Below are 22,216 nucleotides of genomic sequence, written 5' to 3' on the forward strand. Positions count from 1 at the left end.
GAGTGAGTGTAGGTGGCCCCACCACTTTTATCCGTGGCCCCTAGTGCGCCCCCTAAAAATCTCTCCTCGAGATGCCACTGCAGAAAGTGTCTGGGGGTGGATGAAAGAGGCACGAGGTGGATTCAAGACTACGCGGTGTGGGCAGTCCTTACTCCGAGCTTTGATAGCAACACTTGGGCACCTGCGGTTATTATTTTACAAATTAAGCACTAGAGTACGTCCCATCACGCAGACTCTTGCGGCTCCCCCACTCGAGCACTGCACCGTGACCGCACGTTTTGTGCCATTGCACAATTTTACAATATTTACGTTCCCAGCGTTCGTTAGATATGTCATTATGTGTAAGGAGTTAATCTGTTTTAATGACAAACGCATTTCTCGTGTGTTTTGCTATGTGCTGCAACTGCGACAGAAGTCATTATGTATGGTGATATTGCCCTTAGCCCCGCCCACTTGCCACACCTCTATTTTAGTGAGTACCTGCACTTATTTGTTCCCATTTAAAGCACTGGTGGTACGGTTCATAGGTTCATAGGGTGGTACAGGAGCATGCTAACTGAAAAACAAAACAGCACACGCCTTTAAAGCTCGTTGCACTCAGTGGTTTAAAAAACACTAATAGGTTCTAAGCTAACAATTACCATCTAACTAACTCAGACTTCTATCCTTCTGAGGACAATAACCTGAGTGCCATCAAATTGGGTAACATCAACATTTGTTATGTATAGCGCCTGGAAAGTGTAATATCAAGCACAGCGCACTATGTTAAAACGGGTTCGTATTGCGCTCAGCTCTTCTGGCATCAGTTTCCCCAGTGGCAGAGATTCTACAAGGGTCCGTTTTTACATCTCACCTCCTTTGGACAGCGAGGCCCTCACCACGCCCACTGAGGGACGTGTGCATTTTCCCGGTTGGGACCTCAGACTCTCCCCTGGGATCGGCGATTTCAGGCCCTCGGAGGCTCTTCGCTGTTCTCAAACCCTCATTGCCTGCTTATATCGGCGGACCCTCACCTTCCCCTAGAATTGGAGTCCTCAGACCGGAAAACGGAAAGCGGCGAGAAACACTAGTGAGCGGGCGAGGGGGAGCTGAAGGAAGAGAACGAAGGAGAGATGGAAAGATCGGGAGACGACGACAACGTGAAAGGAGGGGGAAAGAAAACTAGAGGGGCATGAAGAAAGTAAAGACATGAAAGGAAAGAAGGTAAAGGCATGAAAGGGAACGGCGAGAAGGAAGCGTCCTGGGGTGAGACTAGAGGGGGAAAGAAAAAGAGGTGAATGGAGGCAGGGCGAGGAGTGCGCGCTTGGACACTGAAGGACTGGTAATGAATGGCCGGAGGCGGAAAGTGAAGGGAGGGGCGAGTGGAGAGGCGGTCAAAAAAGGGACGGAGAGAGGTGAACAGGGATGGCAGGGCTGAACAAGGCAGAGCAAAAGGCAAGCACACCACTGCCTTTCTCCGAGGCAAAGCAGAAATGCCTCGGAGAAACGCAGCGGCGGTTTCAGATTCGGGGGCGTGTTTCTTTTTCTCTCCTCTTGCCATTGGCAGGAGGAGAGAAAAACACGCCTAAAAAAGGGCGTTGCTAAAAAGTGGAAAGAACAGCAAGAAACACGCCCCCGAATCTGAAAAAGACGGAGCCTATTTGGAGGGACGGCTCTCTCCTCCAATGGCTGGCCTCCGTTTAGGAATCCAGCCAATGGAGGAGAAGCAAAAAGAGAGGCGGGCTAAATAGCCACTCTAGGAAACATTAAATCTCCAACTTCCGGTTCTGCCTTCGGCAGACCGGTAGTCATCGACCTAAAAATGAGGTGCGCACTCTTTACTGGTTTTATGAGTTTACTCCAGGATTGGAACTTTCATAGACTCCCATAGCTTGTATCATTCCCCGTCGTCGGAATGGGAGCCTCGGTAAATAAAAAATACCATAGCAGTAGGTACAAAAGAGAGAGAAAGGCTTGGGCCTCATCTCATTTTGTAGCATATCCACCTCTTTTTGTAAAAGAGACCAACATAATACTACAACCAATCAAATTAGCCTCACCCCATAGAACCCTCCTGAGAGAACCTCAGAGCCTCAAATTTTCTACCGCACGTTGTGCAAGGGAGTCTCCACTGAACTCTGCTCAGATTTCTCTCCAACTTCTGTGTTTTTTCAACTGTTTTTCTCTTCAACGTTCTTCAGGATGTCTGACGAGGAGAAAAAGGCTTTATTCAAAGCCTGTGCTACTCGTTCGAAGAAGAGGCTTTATGTGGAGGACAAACATAAGGACTTTATTGTTTGTACCCTGACCACAAGGCCACTGACTGCAAGATCTGTCATACCTTCTCTTCAAAGACCTTGAGAGACCGTGAGGGACGTTTGCTCACCTAGTTGCAAAAGTTAGTCCCGAAAAGACCCGGTTTCGAGTGCAGGGATGATGCCTTCTCTGCGACATCTTCGAGGAGATCTCAAAAGAGTGGTAGGTCTTCACCTTCAACTTCTTCTGACCCCCCCCGTGCCAAAGCCTTACAAAAGACCTCTGATAGGTCTGAAAGGCGCAGTCCCATCAAATCTCCTCACCGAGGTGTAAAGGAGAGGGAAGGACAGGTTTCTGAGGCACATTATATTAAGAAGGCGAGTTTTGGGCCTTCGGTTTCACCTCCACCTGCTGAGAAGCCAAGACAATTAAAAAAAAACTGCTTCTGTCCTGCCTGAGGGGAAGCTGACAAGAAAATCCGCCCGTCGACAACTGGATCAGGTACGTCGACGAAAAATCCATCGACGTCTATTTCAGCTCCCTTGACGGTCTCGTCGACGAGAGCTTCGTCGTCTCCGTCGTCTCCAGTACCTTCGTCGACGACTACTTCGTCGACGCTGCAACCTAAGATTCAAGTTTCCATGTCGTCGACGGTGATGACTACCTCGACGAGTATGACGACGTGGATGGTGTCGAGGGCGACGACGATGACGATGTCGACGACGACATCGACAGCTTCCAGCATAATACTAAAGACGGTCTCTACGACGATTCCGTCGATCACTCCATCGACCACGGTTCTGCCGTCGATGATTCAAAGTGTGGCAATTTCAGTAAAAAGACGCCAGATTACACCGAAGATGACTTCTCCTCGTAGAGTGACACCACTACCTCCAGCACTCCTTTTGGAGGAGGAGTTTTCAGATGAAGATAAGGGACCATATAGTCCATCCCAATTACATGTCAAGTATCAGGACTCTGAGAACTTCTATGTAGACCAAGGACAATATCTGCAGCAAATTGGGCAGGAACAATTGCAGCAGGGCACGGTGGCTTCACTGATTGCTGAGTCACAATTCATGTTGCTGGATTATAGGAAAATATTTCCATCTGATTCTTCAGGTCAACAGTCGGTGCAAGTGCCTCCACCTCCGCCACTATCTTCTGCTCCTGTTCCACCTCTGCTTCCTCAAGCTCCGGTTCCGGATCCAATGGAACCCCAACAAAATGTAGTCACAGTTCATGATGACTCATCGGATGATGACCAGGGCACACTCTTAGTCCCAGATCCAGATAGGGAATGGGATGACTATATAATTCCGGATCCCGCTTCTCCATCTCCGGATCCTGTGGATTCTCCTCCAGTAGATATAGGGGGCTTTCACAATTTAATGGAAAGAGCATCCAAATGTTTCGATCTTCCCATACCATCAGTTCAGTCGGGAATGTTTTCTTTATAATTTTAAAGAGCCTTATAAAAAGTCTGTCCGTTCTATTCCAATTGTGGACCATGTCTGGAATTAGGGGATTAAAGTAATGAAATCTCCAGCTACTGTCATGCCTGTTCTTCCTCGACTGGAGAAAAAGTACAAAGCTCCGGAAGATAGCCCTGCTTGTCTGGTTAGCCAAAAGTAGTCAAAGAATCAGTCGGCGCCCCTTACCACACCACGGATAAAGAGGGTAGACGCCTTGATAATGTGGGTAAGAGGTTCTCGTCTATGTCCAGCCTCCTGGTTAGGGCGGCTAATGCCTTGGTGATTTTGGGACAGTATGATCTCCAGATGTGGTGCGATTTATCTCCGTATTTGGACCAGCTACCTGAGGGAGCGAAGGCTGACACAAAGAAAATCCTGGAGGAAGGAGAGCGTTCTTCAGAAATTATAGATTGCGCAATGGACATTGCGACCACTGCTTTCTGCTCTTTGGCAGGTGTGGCAGTCCTTAGGCGGCAGGGCTGGCTTCGGGCCACCTGGTTTCGCCCGGAAGTCAAAAATAAAATACTAGATCTGTCATTCAATGGTGAGATGCTTTTTGGAAAGCATGTGGACGATGAGCTGCAGGAGATTAAAAAGGACACAAACAGTGAAGTCCCTTGGGACTTTGCATTACTGCAAAGTAACTTTCTGTGGTGCGAGAGGAAGAGGTTTTTCTTCATATAGAGGTGGATACCGGCAGTAACGCTATTCCTCCTATTCGCAACAATCTCAGTCTTACAGGCCCCAGTATTCTCAAAGACCGGGCCAATCGTCGTCTTTCTCTCGCCAACCCCCTAGAGGGCGACAAGGGCGCCAGGTGAGGGATTCCTCTAAGCGCCAATAGCGGCTTCCCGGCTCTGTCTACTGTTCCTTCGCCCCCTATGACACCAGTGGGGGGCAGGATATCTCAATACCTCCACAACTGGAGTCTCATAACATCAGATCGGTGGGTCCTCAATATCATCCGTTTTGCCATACACTGGAGTTTCAACACCAGCCTCCATCCAGAGCCCCTCACGCCACCGAATCCAAACATCTGCACCTTCTACGTCTAGAAGCTCACCAACTTCTTCTCGAAGGAGCGATAGAGCCAGTACCTCTGTCCCAACGAGGCAAAGGATTCTATTCCCGGTTCTTCTTTGTTCGCAAGACCGTAGACAAATGGCGCCCATTTTTCGACCAAAGGGAGCTCATCACCTATCTCATAAAACTCTTGTTTCGGATGGTATCCCTACAGGACATTTTGCGGCTTCTCAATCCAGGGGATTACATGGCCACTCTGGATCTCGAGGACGCATACGTCCATGTACCCATCCACACTGCGCACAGGAGTTTTTTACGCTTTACAGTAGCCAAGAGCCACTTTCAATTCAAGGTCCTGCCTTTCAGACTAAGATCCGCTCCGCAGATATTCATAAAGGTCTTGGCCGCAGTCGCAGCGTTTCTCAGAAAACAATCGCTAGAGGTTTTTCCTTATCTGGACGACTGGTTGGTGAAAGCTCCTTCTTCTCAAGCAGCCTCAAAAGCAGTCGAAAGCTGCACTTGACTTTTCAGTCATCTGGGACTTCAACTCAACAAGGACAAGTCAGTCCTCTGTCCTTCCAGGTCGGCCAAGTTCCTGGGGGCAATGCTCGACACAGCTTGTTGCAAAGCTTTTCCATCAGAGGAAAGACAGCAAACACTGATCACCTCCGCCCGTCTTTTGCAATCAAGACGGTTTCTGTCTGTTCGCCTATACAAATCTCTTCTAGGATCGATCTCATCTTGCATTCCCTTGATTCTGCATTGCAGACTTCGTATGAAAGACAATATCTCAAAGGGTCTCACCTTCACAGTCACCCCAGCTCCGTTGATACTCACCACAGACGCCTCTCTGGAAGGCTGGGGGGGCGGTCTTGCAAGACTTTCAAGAGAGCGGCCGCTGGCGGCCCGAGCAACGTCTTCTCCACATCAACCTACTGGTGCTAAAAGCAATTCGTTTAGCTTTACAGGCTTTACTGCCGAATTCGGAAATCCACCGTCCTGGTCCGTACAGACAACACGACGGCCATGCATTACGTGAACAAGAAGGGTGGAACAAGGTCTCTTCTGCTGTCCAAGGAGGCAGAAGAGATTTGGGAGTGGATTATCCGTCACCAAATTTCACTTTCGGCGGAACATCTTCCAGGTGCCCTCAACAAGACAGCGGATATGCTAAGTCGTCTCAAATCTGTGAGCCACAAGTGGAAATTGGATCAGCGCACTCCTGGAGAGAGTTTTCAATCTTTGGAGCAGACCCTCCATAGACCTGTTTGCCACTCCAGAGAACAGGAAATGCCAGTCCTACGCAAGCAGGGAACACCATCATGGATCATTGGGGAATGCGCTTTCGATGGCCTGGTCAGGCGCCTTTGTTTACGCCTTTCCTCCAATTCCTCTAATCCCACGACTACTGAGGAAGCTCAAAGCAGAACCCTGCAGAATGATTCTAGTGGCACCGACGTGGCCCCGCCAGTCTAGGTTTACAGAGCTTCTCTTGCTCTTCCAGGATCACCCAATTCACCTGCGTCCAATTCCTTCTCTATTGACAATGTCCCAGGCCCAAGTGGTACATCCGGACCCGAGCTCTCTGCAGTTGACTGCGTGGCTCCTGAGCACAGAGAATTTCAGGGCTTGAATATCCCTCAAGAATGTAGAGGTGCTACCTCAGGCCCGCGCACCAAGTACTAATAAGACCTATCGTTCAAAATGGGAACGTTTCTGACTATGGTGCCGCCAACAGAACATTCATTCCTTTTCTTCTGCTCCTTATCAGATTTTGCCATACATTGTGTCTCTGGCCAAGTCAGGTCTTGCACATTCTTCTATCAAGGTTCACCTGGCGGCGATCTCTAGGTTCAGACGAACATCTTCAGGTCCTTCTCTTTGTTCTGCGAGAATCGTGAAACAATTTTTAAAAGGACTTTTTAGGGATTTCCCTCCAGTTCGACCTCCTCCACCCGTGTGGCAGCTCAACTTGGTCCCTGCTCAACTCATGCGGCCTCCATTTGAGCCAATTCATAGGGCGGATCTTAAATTTCTCTCATGGAAGGTGGCCCGCCTCCTCGCTTTAACATCAGCCAGGAGGGTTGGTGAACTTCCGGCTTTCACTATTAAGGATCGGTTCTTGAAGTTAAAAAAAGACACCCTGATTCTGAGGACAAATCCAAAATTAATCCCGAAGGTTCCTTCGGATTTTCATTTGAATGAACCAGTCATTTTGAAGTCTTTTTTCCCTAGACCGACAACTCCAGCGGAGAGGTCTCTTCATTCTCTAGATGTTCAAAGGTGTTTAAAATTTTATATTCAACGCACCAAGGACTTAAGGAGATATACTCAGCTCTTTGTCGCCTTCAGTGCACCTCGCAAGGGTTTTCCCCTTTCAAAACAAGGGGTTGCTCGATGGATTGCCAGGGCCATCCACTACTGTCACCAAGCGGCTAGAAGGGCGAGTCCAGGCGCTCTCGACAAGATCAGTTTCGTCTTCAGCTGCTCTGTTCGCTGGAGTACCGATCAAAGACATTTGCAGGGCAGCTACATGGAGCAGTGCCCATACCTTCACGACACATTACTGCCTGGAATCTTCCTCGCGGAGCGATGCTGCAGTGGGACAGGCTGTTCTACGGAATCTTTTTCAGTGAGCGGTGAGCTTTCCCTTGTAACCCTCCTTCCTGTTATTGGTTCGCACATTTTGTATCTGATGATGTTTACTGACTGATGATTGGTAAATTTTATTTCTCCTGCTGATATACATGCAAGGTGATGCAATGTATTTTTACACAAAATGTGCTTCCTTTTTTCCTAACTGCTAGCTATTCTGATACAAGCTATGGGAATCTATGAAAGTTCCAATACTGGAGTAATAAAACAAGTTACTTACCTGTAACTTTGGTTCTCCAGTATTGGTAACTTTCATAGATTCCCATGCGCCCCCCCTCCTCCCCTGGGAAAGGTCAGCCTTCAGCATATTCTGTTATATTGTTCCACAACGGGTGCGAAAATCTGAGGCTCTGAGGTTCTCTCAGGAGGGTTCTATGGGGTGAGGCTAATCTGATTGGTTGTATTTTACAAAAAGAGGTGGATATGCTACAAAATGAGATGAGGCCTAAGCCTTTCTTTCACTTTTGCACCTACTGCTATGTTATTTTTTATTTACCGAGGCTCCCTTTCCGACGACAGGGAATGATACAAGCTATTTGAATCTATGAAAGCTACCAATACTGGAGAACCAAAGTTACAGGTAAGTAACTTGTTTTCTTCTTCATTCTAATTCATCTGCTTGGTAGCAGTAGACTTTGTTTATTCTTGGTACTCTATACCTATTAACCAATAGCTGATTTCTCTGCTGGAACATGTTTCTTTTGTTAGGAACACCGTACACTACAGAGTATGTAGTTAACATTTTAAAGCCAAGGCACACACTTCAGATTACTGTGACCAGGCACCCACATTCCTCACATTCTTCTCTTTGCCCCACGACAACACCCACCGGCTTTTAGAGTATGTCTTTATTCTTTTCAGGGGTGTCAAATGCACCTGAACAGTGCTGAAGTCTCACTTACGTTAACTGAAGATTCTCATGCTTTTTGATGCCTGCAGCTTTGTTTCTGACTTTGACCTCTTCACGTAGGACCTTGTTTGTTCTATTGGAGAATGCTTCAAACATGCTCTTCTACATCATTATAGAGTAATGGTTCTTTCCATCATACTCCATCAAACATTGAATTCCTAAAATATTTTATATGCACTGATTGTGAAGTTTCAATTGGGAGGGATTTTTTTTAAATGTTTTGTCTGTTGCAGTATTTGTTTATTAGAAGAGTTTTGCAGAAGCTTAAAATCCTCAGTGTTGGTTTAGTTCTTTAGTTCCAGGGTGGACTTGGTCAGTTTCACCATATACCAGACTTAAGTTTAGGAAGCATTTTACTGGTGGTAAAACCTGTTGAACAGCTGAGATTTGTGCTCTACAGCAGTGCTTCCTAAACTATGGGTCGCAAGCTGGGCTTTAGTGGATTGTGAAAATCCAAGCAATAAATAAAGATGCCTTTAAATTCCGTATTTATCTTGTCAAATTTGCTACACTTCAAAGACAAAGGTTACATGTCAGGCTATGTCTTGTGACAAATTGCTGCTTATTTTTTAGTTTTTAACATGGGGGATTAATGTTGGAAATACTCCTCTCACTATGGCCAGTGAAAGAAAAGTAAAGTTAGCTGGCACTGCTTGGCTCCGCATCGAAAGTGTAGTGCGGGGTACCTATATAGGCTCCACTTTGGTATTCCGATGCCAGTTATTTTCAAGGCATGTGTGCTGTAGATAACCATGCTTTGCGTACTCCTGCCATCTAGTGTTTGCAAGTAATTTTTTACGAAGAAGTCTTTACATACACAAATTAAGGTGACTCCTCCTTTGAGTGACAGTGCGTATGGGCATCAAGTCCATTGTTAGTTTTTTTCCCCACTATCTGGTTCGGACGTGTATTGCTGCGCTCCGGTTTGAAAACCGATCTTCAGGGCCCCCTCGGTGCGCAATCCACTCTACCCTCGACGGTATTGTTTCTGTATGCGTTTCCCTGTTCTCTGCGTATCGAATTGCTTGACAAACTCTCAATTTTCAATCGAAAACCTAGTGGGTGGCTGTCAGGCCTAGCCGAGTCAGTCCACCCTTCTGCCGATGGAACGGACTCCATTCCAATTCTGTCCGGGGTGCCACGCCAAGTGCCACGCCAAGTACCCTCGCACCGACGCATCAAGTTTGTAACTTGTGCATCTCTCCGGAGCACAAGGAGGAAGACTGTGGCGCTTGTAAGTTGTTTCGGTCCAAAAAGACTCTATGGCACGATTGTCTGGCTCAACGACGAGAGATACAGCGACAAAGCATCCAACACACTCCGGATATCTTAGTAAAAGAATCTGACCAAGAAGAGATCGAAGCGTCTGCCCTAGAGGGGCAGATTCCAAGCTCAAGATCGATCTGCAATCCGAAGATGTGCCTCCAGGACAGGGTGCTGTGAGTACTGAAGACCCCTTGCCCCCTAAATACTCTTCCAAAACTGATAAGGACGTCTCTGCCTTCTGGCCAAGGTCGGTACCGAGACAATGTTTCCGACGCCCTGCCTCTCTACTCGGCACTGAAACAAACCATGAAGCCTTCCTGCTCTGGATTTAGTCAGCCAAAATTACCTTTGGATCCAAAAACATCAGGCTCCAAAGACAAATATGGTTCAGGCCTGAAAACCTCCGGTTCGAGGCATGTGGGCTGCTGCATTCATATCTGTGCATAGATCACCGCCTAGTGTTGGGTCCGGATGTTTGCACGTTGTTGTCCTGGAAGAGTCTTCGAAGTATCCTGAGATAGGTGACTCCTCCCCTGGACCACGGTGCGCATGGGCATCCTCTCCATCCTCAGATTGTTTTTTTCCGCCATTGGGTTCGGATGTGCTTATCTTGACTCAAGTTAGGGAAAACTTTTTTTCAGGCCAAAAGGCCTTTAGTTCGCGTCGGTACTGTTCCCGATCGGTATCGACAGTTACTTGTTAGTTTACTGACTTAACAAAACCAACTTTTTCGCATCTTATCCGACCATCGACCCCACATCGACGATGGAATCGAGGAGACCATTCAAGCGGTGTCCTGTTTGCAATGCGAAATATCCCCATGTCGACGTCCACCCGGTGTGCAACAAATGCCTTTCACCGGATCACGACGAATCCACATGTATGGCCTGTGCCCGATTCCGATCCAAAAAGACTCTCCGGAATCGACGAGCAGCGAGACTTGAAGCGCAGCAAGCGGCACCGGCCCCAACCAACATCTTCAGCGCCGAGGACGAAGATGTGGAAGGCGTGGAGAACCTACCCTCCAGCCCCGCTTCCGAACACGATTCCGGATCGGAAGACATCGAAGAACATCTCTTTCACAGAGATGAAGCCGACACCGAGGAAGGAGACTACGATGAGGCCTTAGGGGCCGAAGAAAGTAGCTCCGTGACGAGCAAGGCCTACCCGTACAGACGGAGTATACCCCAGTGCGTCAGTCTATGGCTCTGGTCGAGGGATCGCCTTCGGGCCTTACCCAAGACCTATCCCGCAGTTCTTCGGCCCCGCCCTCGGGCCCGGCCTCGGACATTCAGCGACAGACATTAGTACCCAAAACGACTGGTTTCCCTTCCTCGAAACTGAAACCAAAAGTCGTGTCGGTTCCACAGAAACCGAAACTGAAAGTGACACTGGTCGGATCGAAGCCCACTACACCTTCGACGCCAGCCAAACCCGTCGGCACCGACCGCACCAAACGGGACTTCGGTGCCGAACTCGCAGCAGCCGACGTCGGCGCCGACACACGGAAAAAGGCCATCGGTACCGCCAAACCGCCTCGGCACCCGGCACCGAAACCATCGGCTCCAGCCACGGAGGTCAAAATGGCCGCTGCGTCGCACACCGCTTCGAAAGCAGCACCTAAGGCCCAATCATCGACGCCGTCGACGGCTACTACCTCTCCTCGACTCGATGACCCCGTGGCCCCGAAGAAGTCCACGCCTGCCTCTACAGAACCGCTCGGCGCCAAAGAACCGTCGGCGTTCCAGGTGCGACAAGTTGCAGCGTCCTTGCAACGCATCAAAGAAAAGGCTGCCCTCCAGGACACGTCAGGCTCCGAGCCGAAAAAAGCTCAGAAAGCTTCTCCAGCACCACCCCATATCACTTTTGGCCTGCCGCCATCCACGGCGCCCAAAATGTTTGAAATAAGAACACGTGTCACCCGAACTAGGATCACACCTGCCGAACGCTCTCCTACGGAGACGTCACCGTCCCACATCATCGATGCCGACACCGGCAGAATTATGCTCCACAAGCGGAGAATATCTTCCGAACACGCTTTGGACTCCTACCGGATCCCGCTAAAGAAAAAGCTGCCAGCGGATTCGGAACCAGTTCTTTACGAACGTCTCCATACCTCTTACCCAGATCCACAGTCCTTCTCTCCGACACACTCCGAAACCGACGTTTTGGAGGACTATATGGGTGACGACGTCCCCTACCCCAGAGAGATGGACCCTGAAGGCCAACAGGACCCTGACCAGGTTTGGGATGACCCTGTAGACACGGGTGCACCTATGGATATACAGGACACGCAGCTATATGGCGCAAAAACGTCTCCCACAGAGGACACTGCCGCATTCAATGCCCTAATTGAACGTGCTGCGGCCAATCATGGTGTGCAACTCCACTCTGACACAATCGAGGACGATTTTCTAATGGATACTTTTGCATCCTCAGAAAGGAATATCAAAACTCTACCCATGTTGAAAGGTGTCCTCAAACCAGCAAAGGACATTTTCAAAGAACCCACCAGGGCAAGAGTAATAAACCCTAGGATCGACAAGAAATATAGGTCGGTGCCTGGGGACCCTACGTACATTAGAGGCCAGTTGCCTCTGGACTCCATCGTAGTCGCTAATGCTCACAAACGGGCGCACTCGCAGACAACTGGGGATGCTCCTCCCCCGGACAAAGAGTCCAAGGTGCTAGAGACCTCCGGCAAACGGGTTGCAGCCCAGGCAGCTAACATACGGCGTATTGCCAATACCCAGGCGCTCCTAGCTCGCTACGATCGCGCACACTATGACACATTAGAAACCCTACTCCAACATCTCCCTGACCAATACAAAGAGGGAGCAGAGATCCTCATCAGGGAGGGACAACTCCTCACAAACGCATCCATTAAGTGTGCACTGGATGCCGCAGATACAGCTGCCAGAGCAATAAACACCAGCGTCATGTTACGACGACACGCCTGGTTACGAATCTCCGGATTCAAACCTGAGGTTCAAAATAACATTCTCAATCAACCGGTCAACCCCGACTACTTATTCGGACCAGAGGTTGACACCACCCTAGAAAAAATAAAAAAGGACACTGACACTGCAAAGTCCATGGGGGCTCTCCAAACGCAGACCTTTCGGAGTGGCTCCTTTCGTCGCCCCGGAAATAGAGGAGCAGGTAGAGGACAGGGGTCACAGCAAACCTACAACAAGGGCAACACACAAAGTACCTACGATAAAAACACCAGGGGTGGATATCGTGGCTCCAGCACAAAGGGCAGAGGACGCGGATACGGCAATACCAGGTCCTCCCCCAAGAACAAACAGTGACGCCCTCTCCCTTCCTCCCGACCACATAACACCTGTCGGGGGGAGGCTACAAAGGTTCCTGTCCACGTGGAACTCCATCACCACGGACAGGTGGGTCAAAGATATTATCAAACACTGTTACTGCCTAGAATTAACCTCCACTCCACCCACAATACCGCCAAAACACCGTCCTATGTCCTCAGAGCACTTAGCGCTATTACAGCAGGAAGTGCTAAGTATGCTGAAAAAAGGCGCAATAGAGGTCGTACCCGTCCACGAGCAAGGTACGGGGGTGTACTCCCTGTACTTCTTAATACCAAAAAAGGACAGGTCACTCAGACCTATACTAGACCTGAGACCCCTCAACCGCTACTTTCTCTCAGAGCATTTCCATATGCTCACCCTACAACAAGTCCTCCCGCTGCTCAAACAGGGAGACTTCCTAGCCACGCTAGACCTCAAAGATGCGTATTTCCACATACCCATACACCCGTCACACAGAAAATATCTCCGGTTCACCATTCAGGGGCAGCACTATCAATTCAAAGTCCTCCCCTTCGGAGTGACCACAGCACCCAGAGTTTTCACTAAGTGCCTAGCTACCGTGGCTGCACATCTACGAAGGCAACACATTCACGTCTACCCTTACCTGGACGACTGGCTTGTTCAGGCAAAGTCAGCCCAACAATGTGCCAGTCACATGTCCCGCACCATTCACCTTCTTCACAGTCTGGGATTCTCACTAAATTAGCCGAAATCACATCTCCAACCCGCACACGTACAACAGTACCTAGGTGCGACCATAGACACTCTGGCAGCCACAGCTCAGCCAAATTTAGTGAGGATCAACAGCATGCAAATGCTGATTTCCAAGTTCAAACCCCAACTCTCCCTTCCTGCGCGAGTGTTCATGCAGTTGATAGGCATGATGGCCTCCTGCATCTTCATAGTCCCACACGCGAGACTACATATGCGCCCGCTTCAGGAGTGCTTAGCACGTCAATGGAATCAGGCTCACGGGCAATTGAAGGACCTAGTGTTGGTGAGCGGTCGGGCATACAACTCTCTGCATTGGTGGAATCCACAAAACCTTTGCAAGGGCCGACCGTTCCAAGAGCCTGTTCCACAAATAATACTGACAGCGGACGCGTCTCTCCAGGGATGGGGAGCCCATGTACTCAATTACACAGTGCAGGGACTATGGACTACACAACAAAAGAAGATGCACATCAACCTTCTGGAACTGATGGCAATCTTCCTGGCTATGAAAGCATTCAAAGTACACCTGTGCAACAAGGTCGTGTTGATCCGGACGGACAACATGACTGCCATGTACTACATACAGAAGCAGGGAGGAACACACTCTCCACAGTTGTCTCATCTGGCTTAGAGCATGTGGAAGTGGGCCATTCAGAGGAACATATTCCTCATGGCGGAACACCTCCCCGGCAAGGACAACCAGATGGCGGATCTGCTCAGCAGACACAGCCACCAGATGCACGAGTGGGAGTTACACCCATCAGTGCTCCAACCGTACTTCCAGCAGTGGGGTCATCCAGAGATAGACCTATTCGACACAAGGGAAAACGCAAAATGCCAAAGCTTTGCCGCCAGGTTCCCACATCCACAGTCGCAGGGCAATGCGATATGGATGAACTGGTCCGGCAGATTTGCGTACGCTTTTCCCCCAGCGCCGTTGATACCGCTAGTGGCACGCAAACTGCGACAGCAATCACTGACACTCATCCTGGTTGCTCCAACATGGGCACGCCAACCATGGTACACCACCTTTCTGGAACTTTCCGTGGTGCCGCATCAAAGGCTGCGGATCAAACCCGCGCTTTTAACGCAGAACCATGGAGAAATTCAGCACCCAGATCCGCAACAGCTGAACCTGGCAATCTGGCTCCTGAAGTCCTAGAGTTTGGCTACCTAAACCTGCCACCTGACTGTATGGACATCATTAAGGAAGCTAGGAGACCCACTACCAGAGCTTGCTGTGCAGCCAAATGGAAGAGGTTTGTCATTTATTGTAATAACAATAACATTAACCCGCTAGACGCATCCACTCAAAACATAATCTGTTACCTCTTACACCTATACCGATGCAATCTGGCATACACCTCAATACGTATCCATTTAACCGCAATAGCAGCCTATCTCCAAAACAGGCAGCACCTCTCTTTATTCAGAGTGCCTGCCATCAAAGCCTTCTTGGAGGGACTTAAACGAGTGATTCCCCCAAGACACCCACCAGCACCAGTGTGGAACCTCAACTTGGTCCTCACCCGACTGATGGGTCCACCCTTCGAACCTCTCCACTCATGTGAGATTCAATTCCTCACCTGGAAGGTGGCTTTCCTAGTAGCAATCACTTCGTTGAGAAGAGTTAGTGAACTCCAGGCACTAACCATTCAAGAGCCATTCATACAGGTTCACGCAAACAGGGTCGTACTACGTACCAACCCCAAATTCATGCCTAAAGTAATATCGCAGTTCCACATGAATCAAACCATTGAACTGCCTGTTTTCTTTCAGAATCCACAAAATGTCGCTGAAAGAATGCTCCATACACTAGACGTCAAAAGAGCCCTCATGTACTACATAGACAGAACTAAAAACTTTAGGAAAACGAAACAACTTTTCGTCGCCTTTTCCCCACAACACAAAGGCAACGCAATCTCCAAGGCAGGTATAGCCAGATGGATCGTTAAATGTATTCCAATTTGCTTTCAAAAGGCTAAACGCACATTAACGATTCCCCCACGGGCCCACTCAACACGTAAGTTAGGGGCCTCCATGGCTTTCCTGGGAAACATTCCTTTACATGATATATGTAGAGCAGCCACATGGTCCACTATACATACATTTACCAAACACTATTGTGTAGATGTACACTCAAAACAGCAGGCAGCTGTAGGACAGGCTGTTCTCAAAACTCTTTTTCAGACCGCTGCAGCTGGCACTGGTGGCCGCCGCTAATGGGAGGTACTGCTATATATTCTATGCACAGATATGAATTCAGCAGCCCACATGCCTCGAACTGAATATGCTACTTACCAGTATGCATCTGTTCTTGGCATGTAGGGCTGCTGACATTCATATCGCCCGCCCTCCTCCCCGGCGCCTGTAGCAGCTGCAGCTCTCAGAATTACTGTATAGCATGGCCATCACTTTCTGTATCTACTCCATCACTGCCACAATGGCGAAAAACAATCTGAGGATGGAGAGGATGCCCATGCGCACTGTGGTCCAGGGGAGGAGTCACCTATCTCAGGATACTTCGAAGACTCTTCCAGGACAACAACGTGCAAACATCCGGACCCAACACTAGGCGGCGATCTATGCACAGATATGAATGTTAGCAGCCCTACATGCCAAGAACAGATGCATACTGGTAAGTAGCATATTCACTTCGAAACACAAACACGCTTCGGAGCAGAAACGGTCCACTACCAAAGACCATCTCGATTTTGTCGCCAAAATCTAAGGACAGTGTCCCCGAACCTCCAGAAACAATTTTAGACGTCTTTAAGGCCAAACTGGATCCGAAATGGAAAAAACTTTATATTAATCCTAAAACTGGGCATTTTGGGGCTAAAACTCCCACAAATCACAAGCCTCCTGCAGAGGATACTATTGATGGGATTTTCTTTAAAAGGAAAAAGGACATGGCTACCAGCCCTGCCCCACAACCCTCTTCACCATCTTTTCCACAGTTAATAGAAAACCCCACACACCCCAGGGATCTCCACCTGCAGATCCAGGTGTGGATCATGGGGATGATGATGATGATGATGATGATAATACTCATTTGCCTGCATGCCCATGGAATGATTACACCATTGATGCTCCAGTAGACAATTAGCCAGATCTTTACCCAGCAAAGCCATCACCACCAGACAAGAATATGGCTGATCAACAACTCATTGCTAGAGCGGCAGAGTATCATGGGGTGCGATTGCATAAGGAAACATTAGAATAGGACTTTTATTTGAAACACTTGAGTCCACACATACAGGTAAAGTCAAACACTCTCTATGCTTAAAGGCATGATGAGTCATGACAATATCTTTAAAGGCCCTGTCAGAGCACGTATTTTATCTCCAAGGGTAGATAAAAAAAATAAAAGCGCTCACCATCAGATCATGTGTTTATTAAGGGACAATTACCTCTTGACTCCCTAGTAGTGTCCAATGCTCGCAAAAGGTCTAACTCACAAACCTCTTGGGATGCACCTCCCCCAGACAAAGAATCGAAACTTATAGATGCCTCTGAAAATCAAGCAGCTGTCCTAGCCGGTAGCCACTGGCGCATTGCAAACACACAGGGCCTAGTAGCTACGTACGACAGGGCACACTGGGACGAGATAAAGCAACTGCTCCAACATCTCCCAGATGAACACAAATATAAGGCACAGCAGTTAGTTGAAGAGGGGAAACTCATCTCGTACTCCTCAATAAGATGTACTTTAGACTAAGCCGACTCTGCAGCTAGGGAAATCAATACCAGCATTCTCCTTAGAAGGCATGCATGGCTTAGGATCTCTAGGTTTAAGCCTGAGGTTCAACAATCCATTTTGAACACCCCCTTTGATGAGGAACACTTGTTTGGTCCTGTAGTCAACCGAGCCTTAGAAAAAATGAAAAGGGACACTGAAGTGACAATCTATAGGAGCGTTCAAGTCCCCATCTAATAGAAGCTCCTTTCAATGCTCATTTTACAAGACCAGGGTACAAAACATCCTCAGACCCAAATGCTTCCTCTTACAAAGGCAACAATCAATCCTTACTCTCCAGAGGTTTCTACAGAGGAGGATATAGAGGAAACCATTCCAAAAGCAGGGGTAAAGGCGCCACACCACGTAACACCCCTTCCCGTAGTAAACCGTGACTTACTGTAGGAAGCTGGCTCTGTATATACTATACCAAAGTGAGGTATAGTGTGCAGAGTCCAGTGGAACCCCTAAGGTAGGCAGAGGTAAAAGTAGGTTTGAGGTATGTGAGCTGTAGATCACATGCTGTGCATACTCCTACCATCTAGTGTTGGGTCCGGATGTTGCAGTTTTTTTTTCTCCGAAGAAGTCTTTTTCAGTCACGAGGTAGGTGATTCCTCTTTTCGGTGATAATGCGCATGGGCATCGACTCCATTGTTTTGTGTTTTCCCGCCATCTGGTTAGGATGTGAATTACTGTGCTCCGGTTTGACACCATTCCTTCGGTTTCCCTCGGTGTGCAAGACACTCACCCTCGACCGTATTGATTCCAATTGCGTCTCCTATTCTCCGCATTTCGTATTTACTTATTAAAAACTATCTCTCGATTGGAAAGCTCGTGGAAGGCTGTCGGGCCTACCTGCGTTGGTCTGACCCGCAGTCGCTAGAACGAACTCCCTTCAAATTCTGCCCTCGGTGTCAGGCGAACTACCTGCGCACCGACCCACACGAAGTGTGCAACCTGTTTGTCTCTGGAACACAGAACAGGACTGCGATGCGAGCAAGGCTTTCCGCTCTAAGAAGACCCTTCGCGACTGTCTGGCTCGACGTCGCGACGTGCAGAGCCAGCAAACAGGCTCCATTCTGGACATCTTCGGGCAACAATCGGACCAAGAGGCCGGGGATTCCATGGGAACCGAGGAGGATCAGGAACCGATCTCCATTTCAGAGCATGACTCTGACCATGATGAAGACATCCTGCATGGACTACATACTGCGAGTACAGACCCTTCTTCATCGAAAAAGCCATCTCAACACAAAAAGGCTCCGGTCCAACTCGGGCCCTGGTTGGCACCGAGACCACGCTTCAGACGACCCACATTCTGGCTCTGCACCGAAACCTACAAAAAAGCCTTCCGGCTCTGAGAAGCCTCACTCCAAATCAGGCTCCGAGCCGAAATCTTCAGGGTCAAAACAGAAGTCCGGCTCCAAGCCACACCACTCGACACTGAAACACACTTTCGATTCAAAAACACCAACGCCTAAGACCGAAACAATCAAATGTGCTGAGAAAAAAAAAAGCACATTTCTGACGCTCCGATCGACAGATAAGGTAGAGTTGTATATTACACGACAGTGTAGGCTACATTGAATTACTGGGTAGAGCTGCCAACTACCATGGGGTGCAGCTGCACAAAGAATCCCTAGAAGAGGATTTCCTCTTTGAAACCCTTAGCAGCACACAAAAGTAATCACACACACGCTACCCATGCTCAAAGGGATGATCAGGCATGTGGATGACCTCTTTAATTACCCGGTCAGGGCTCGTATTCTTTCCCCTAGAGTAGATAAGAAATAAAACGCAGCACTATCTGACCCAGTGTATGTAAGGGGACAATTACCATTGGACTCTCTGGTTGTGTCCAATGCACTGAAAATAGCCAACTTCCAAACTACAGGAAATGCTCCACCCCCAGATAAAGAATCCTAGCTTACTGATGCTTTGGGGAAAAGGGTGGCCTCTCAGGCAGCAAACTTCTGGAGCATCTGTAACACTCTGGCATGGCTAGCAAGATATGACCGTGTGCACTGGGTTGAGATGGAGCAATTGATCTAATTCTGCCACATAGTTCTTAAGTCAAAGACCTAGTGCTTGAGGGACAATTTATTTCAAGCAATGCAATCGGGTGCTCCCTAGATGCTGCAGACCCTGCTGCTTTTAAGGAGACACGCCTGGCTCTGCATATCTGGGTTCAAACCGGAGGTTCAAACCTCCATATTAAATACACCCTTTGATGAGTAACATCTCTTTGGCCCAGTGGTAGATTCTTCACTGGAAAGGATGAAGACACTGAAGTGGCCAAATCCATGGGATCCCTTCAGTCAACACAAGCCTGCGGTTACTTTTGGTGCTCTTTCTACCGCGGAGTTTCCAAAAATCTCCTTGAAGAACACCTCCATCTACAAGGGCAATAACCAACCCTCTGCCTCTAACGGTTACTTCATAGGGGGTTACAGAGGCAACAAGGGCAAAGGCAGGGGTAGAGGTTCAAATTAACGCACAGTGACTTCCCTCTGACCAATCAAGACCTGTTGGGGAAAGACTTTCAGATTTCCTACCAATCTGGCAGTCAATAACAGACAAGTGGGTACTACAAATTATCTGTTCTGGTTACTGCCTGGAGTTCACCAACACTCTTCCATATATTCCCCCAAAGTCACACAAACTTTCACCAGATCACCTACACCTCCTCAAACTAGAGGTACAGTCTCTCCTTCTAAAAGGTTATAGAGCCGGTACCACCACATCACAGGTTGGGTGTGTGTATGAAAGTGAGTTTCTGTTGCAGTAACCCCCCCCCCCCACTTATTGCCAGACTACTGATGCACTTTGAATTGATGTACCCTGGGTCCCTGCCAATCAGGTTCCCAGGGCCTATGTTCTTTCCCCAAAACTATCCCAATTGGCCTCTCTAGCAACAGGTCAGCCCCTGGTAAATGGTACCACAGGTACCCAGGGCACTGTGACCAGAGAAGGCCTCTAAAGGCTAAAGCACTTTTTGTGCAACCCTTAGTGGTCCTGTACCCTTACATTCACACAATGCCTTTGCAGGCAGCCTGTTTTGGTGCAGAACAAAGTGAAAAGTCAACATGGTACACATCCCTGCGTGGTGAGGGTACAGGTGCATGAGCCCTGTCCCCCTACAGTGTTTAAGTCCATTCTTAGACATTGTAAGTGCAGTGCTGCCATTAAGAGTATATGGTGCTGGGAGTTTGTCATTACAAACTCCACAGCACCATAATGGCTACACTGAAAACTGAGAAGTTTGGTATCAAACTCCTCAGCACATTAAACCCACACTGATGCCAGTGTGGGATTTAATGTAAAAATGCACACAGAGGGCATCTCAGAGATGCCCCCTTAAAACTAACCCACCTCTAGTGTCCAGGCTGACTGGCTGCTTTCAGCTTCCACCACCAGACATGTTACTGGACTCCAGGGTCGAGAACCTGCTGCTCTCGGGGGCCTGAAATAATGCACATACTGGGACGAGGTGCTCAGCCTCCTCCCCCAGATTTGGCAGGGTTCACGAAGGGGAAGCTTCAAAGGCATGCTGCCTTTGTGAGCTTCTGCAGACCACTTGCTGCTTTCAACAACTGGTCCCCACTGGTTCTGCACCCCCCCACCCCCCCACACACACTTTAGGCGGGAGAAACAGCGGGAAAAACAAGTGAGGAAGAGAGGTGTGCCCACCTCTGCCATCTCCACCACTCGGGTGGGGGAGGCAAGGTGAAGCACAACTCCGCGTCCCCGCCATCTTGAGGATGGGGGGACCCAAACAACCAGAAACAGGCTCCTGCCCCCCTCCCACTGGAGGGTGGCACAATAGGGGGTGTACCCTCCCCAGGGAAGTGACCCATTGGTCCCTGCCCTCTACCTACCTGTAACTCCCCATAATCTAGTTTTTAGGGGGCAATCTGGACCTAGCTTCCCCAGATCCAGAAACCACAAGAATGAAGCAAAAATGGACCGAAAAGCAGTGCAGAGCTAACAAGAGGACGACGCCCACTGACGTGGCCCCAGCCCTACATGCCTGTCTCCCCTCGAACCTGCTCCTGCGAAATACCAGTGTGTCCTGTAGCCAGCAACCTCAAACCCCGGAGGGAGCACCTGCCTACCTTCACTTCCAAAGACTGCTTCTCCTGTTAACACCGTATTTGTTCAACTGCAACCTTTGGCAGCAGCCGGAGACCCGCGAATCCAGTCCACTCTGGACCTTCCGAACCCGGCCCGAGCTAGAGTGGAAAAACACCAAGAGGAGGTCTCCCCGGTATTGTGACCCAAGATCCGGAGATTCCAGACCAGCCTCTAGACCCCAGTCGATGCCTGCAGCCTCAATACAGAAGCCCCCCTTGTGAGAAAGTGCCATCTTTCTTGCATGGTATGCCCCCACTTTTAGCTGAATTGCTGAATGTACTTTGACTGAGTGTGCCCTGGACTCCGGCCAACCCGGTGCCCATGGCCTATGTTCCTTCCCTAAAACCTAAAATCCCAAATTGGCAAACCCTGGCCACATGTCAGCCCCTGGTAAATGGTACCCTAGGTACCCAGGGCCTTGTGACAAGGGAAGGCCTCTAAGGGCTGCAGCACTTATTGTGCCACCCTTTGAGGCCCTGTATCATAACACAACCACACTGCCCTCGCAGGCTGAGTGTCTGGGTACAAGGCAAAACAGAGTAGACATGGCACACATACCTGTGTGCCTTGCCCACAACCTACACTGCCCTGACATACATCAGCCACCCTTTTAGCTGGGTGCCCTATGCCCCTAAGGGCTGCAGCACTTATTGTGCCACCCTTAGAGGCCCTGTGCCCCGACACACAAACACTGCCTTTGCAGGCTGAGTGTCTTGCTGCAGAACAA

The 22,216-nt window shown here is 49.1% G+C and overlaps 1 protein-coding gene across 1 annotated transcript in view; it reads left to right on the top strand.

Annotated features, from left to right (window-relative positions):
- Positions 1–22,216, top strand: part of SRCAP (Snf2 related CREBBP activator protein) — a 1,742,136-nt gene that overhangs the window by 585,582 nt on the left and 1,134,338 nt on the right. The gene's annotated exons all lie outside the window — the stretch shown is intronic.

The sequence above is a fragment of the Triturus cristatus genome, chromosome 7 (assembly GCF_964204655.1).
Source record: "Triturus cristatus chromosome 7, aTriCri1.1, whole genome shotgun sequence".
Taxonomy (NCBI): Eukaryota; Metazoa; Chordata; class Amphibia; order Caudata; family Salamandridae; genus Triturus; species Triturus cristatus.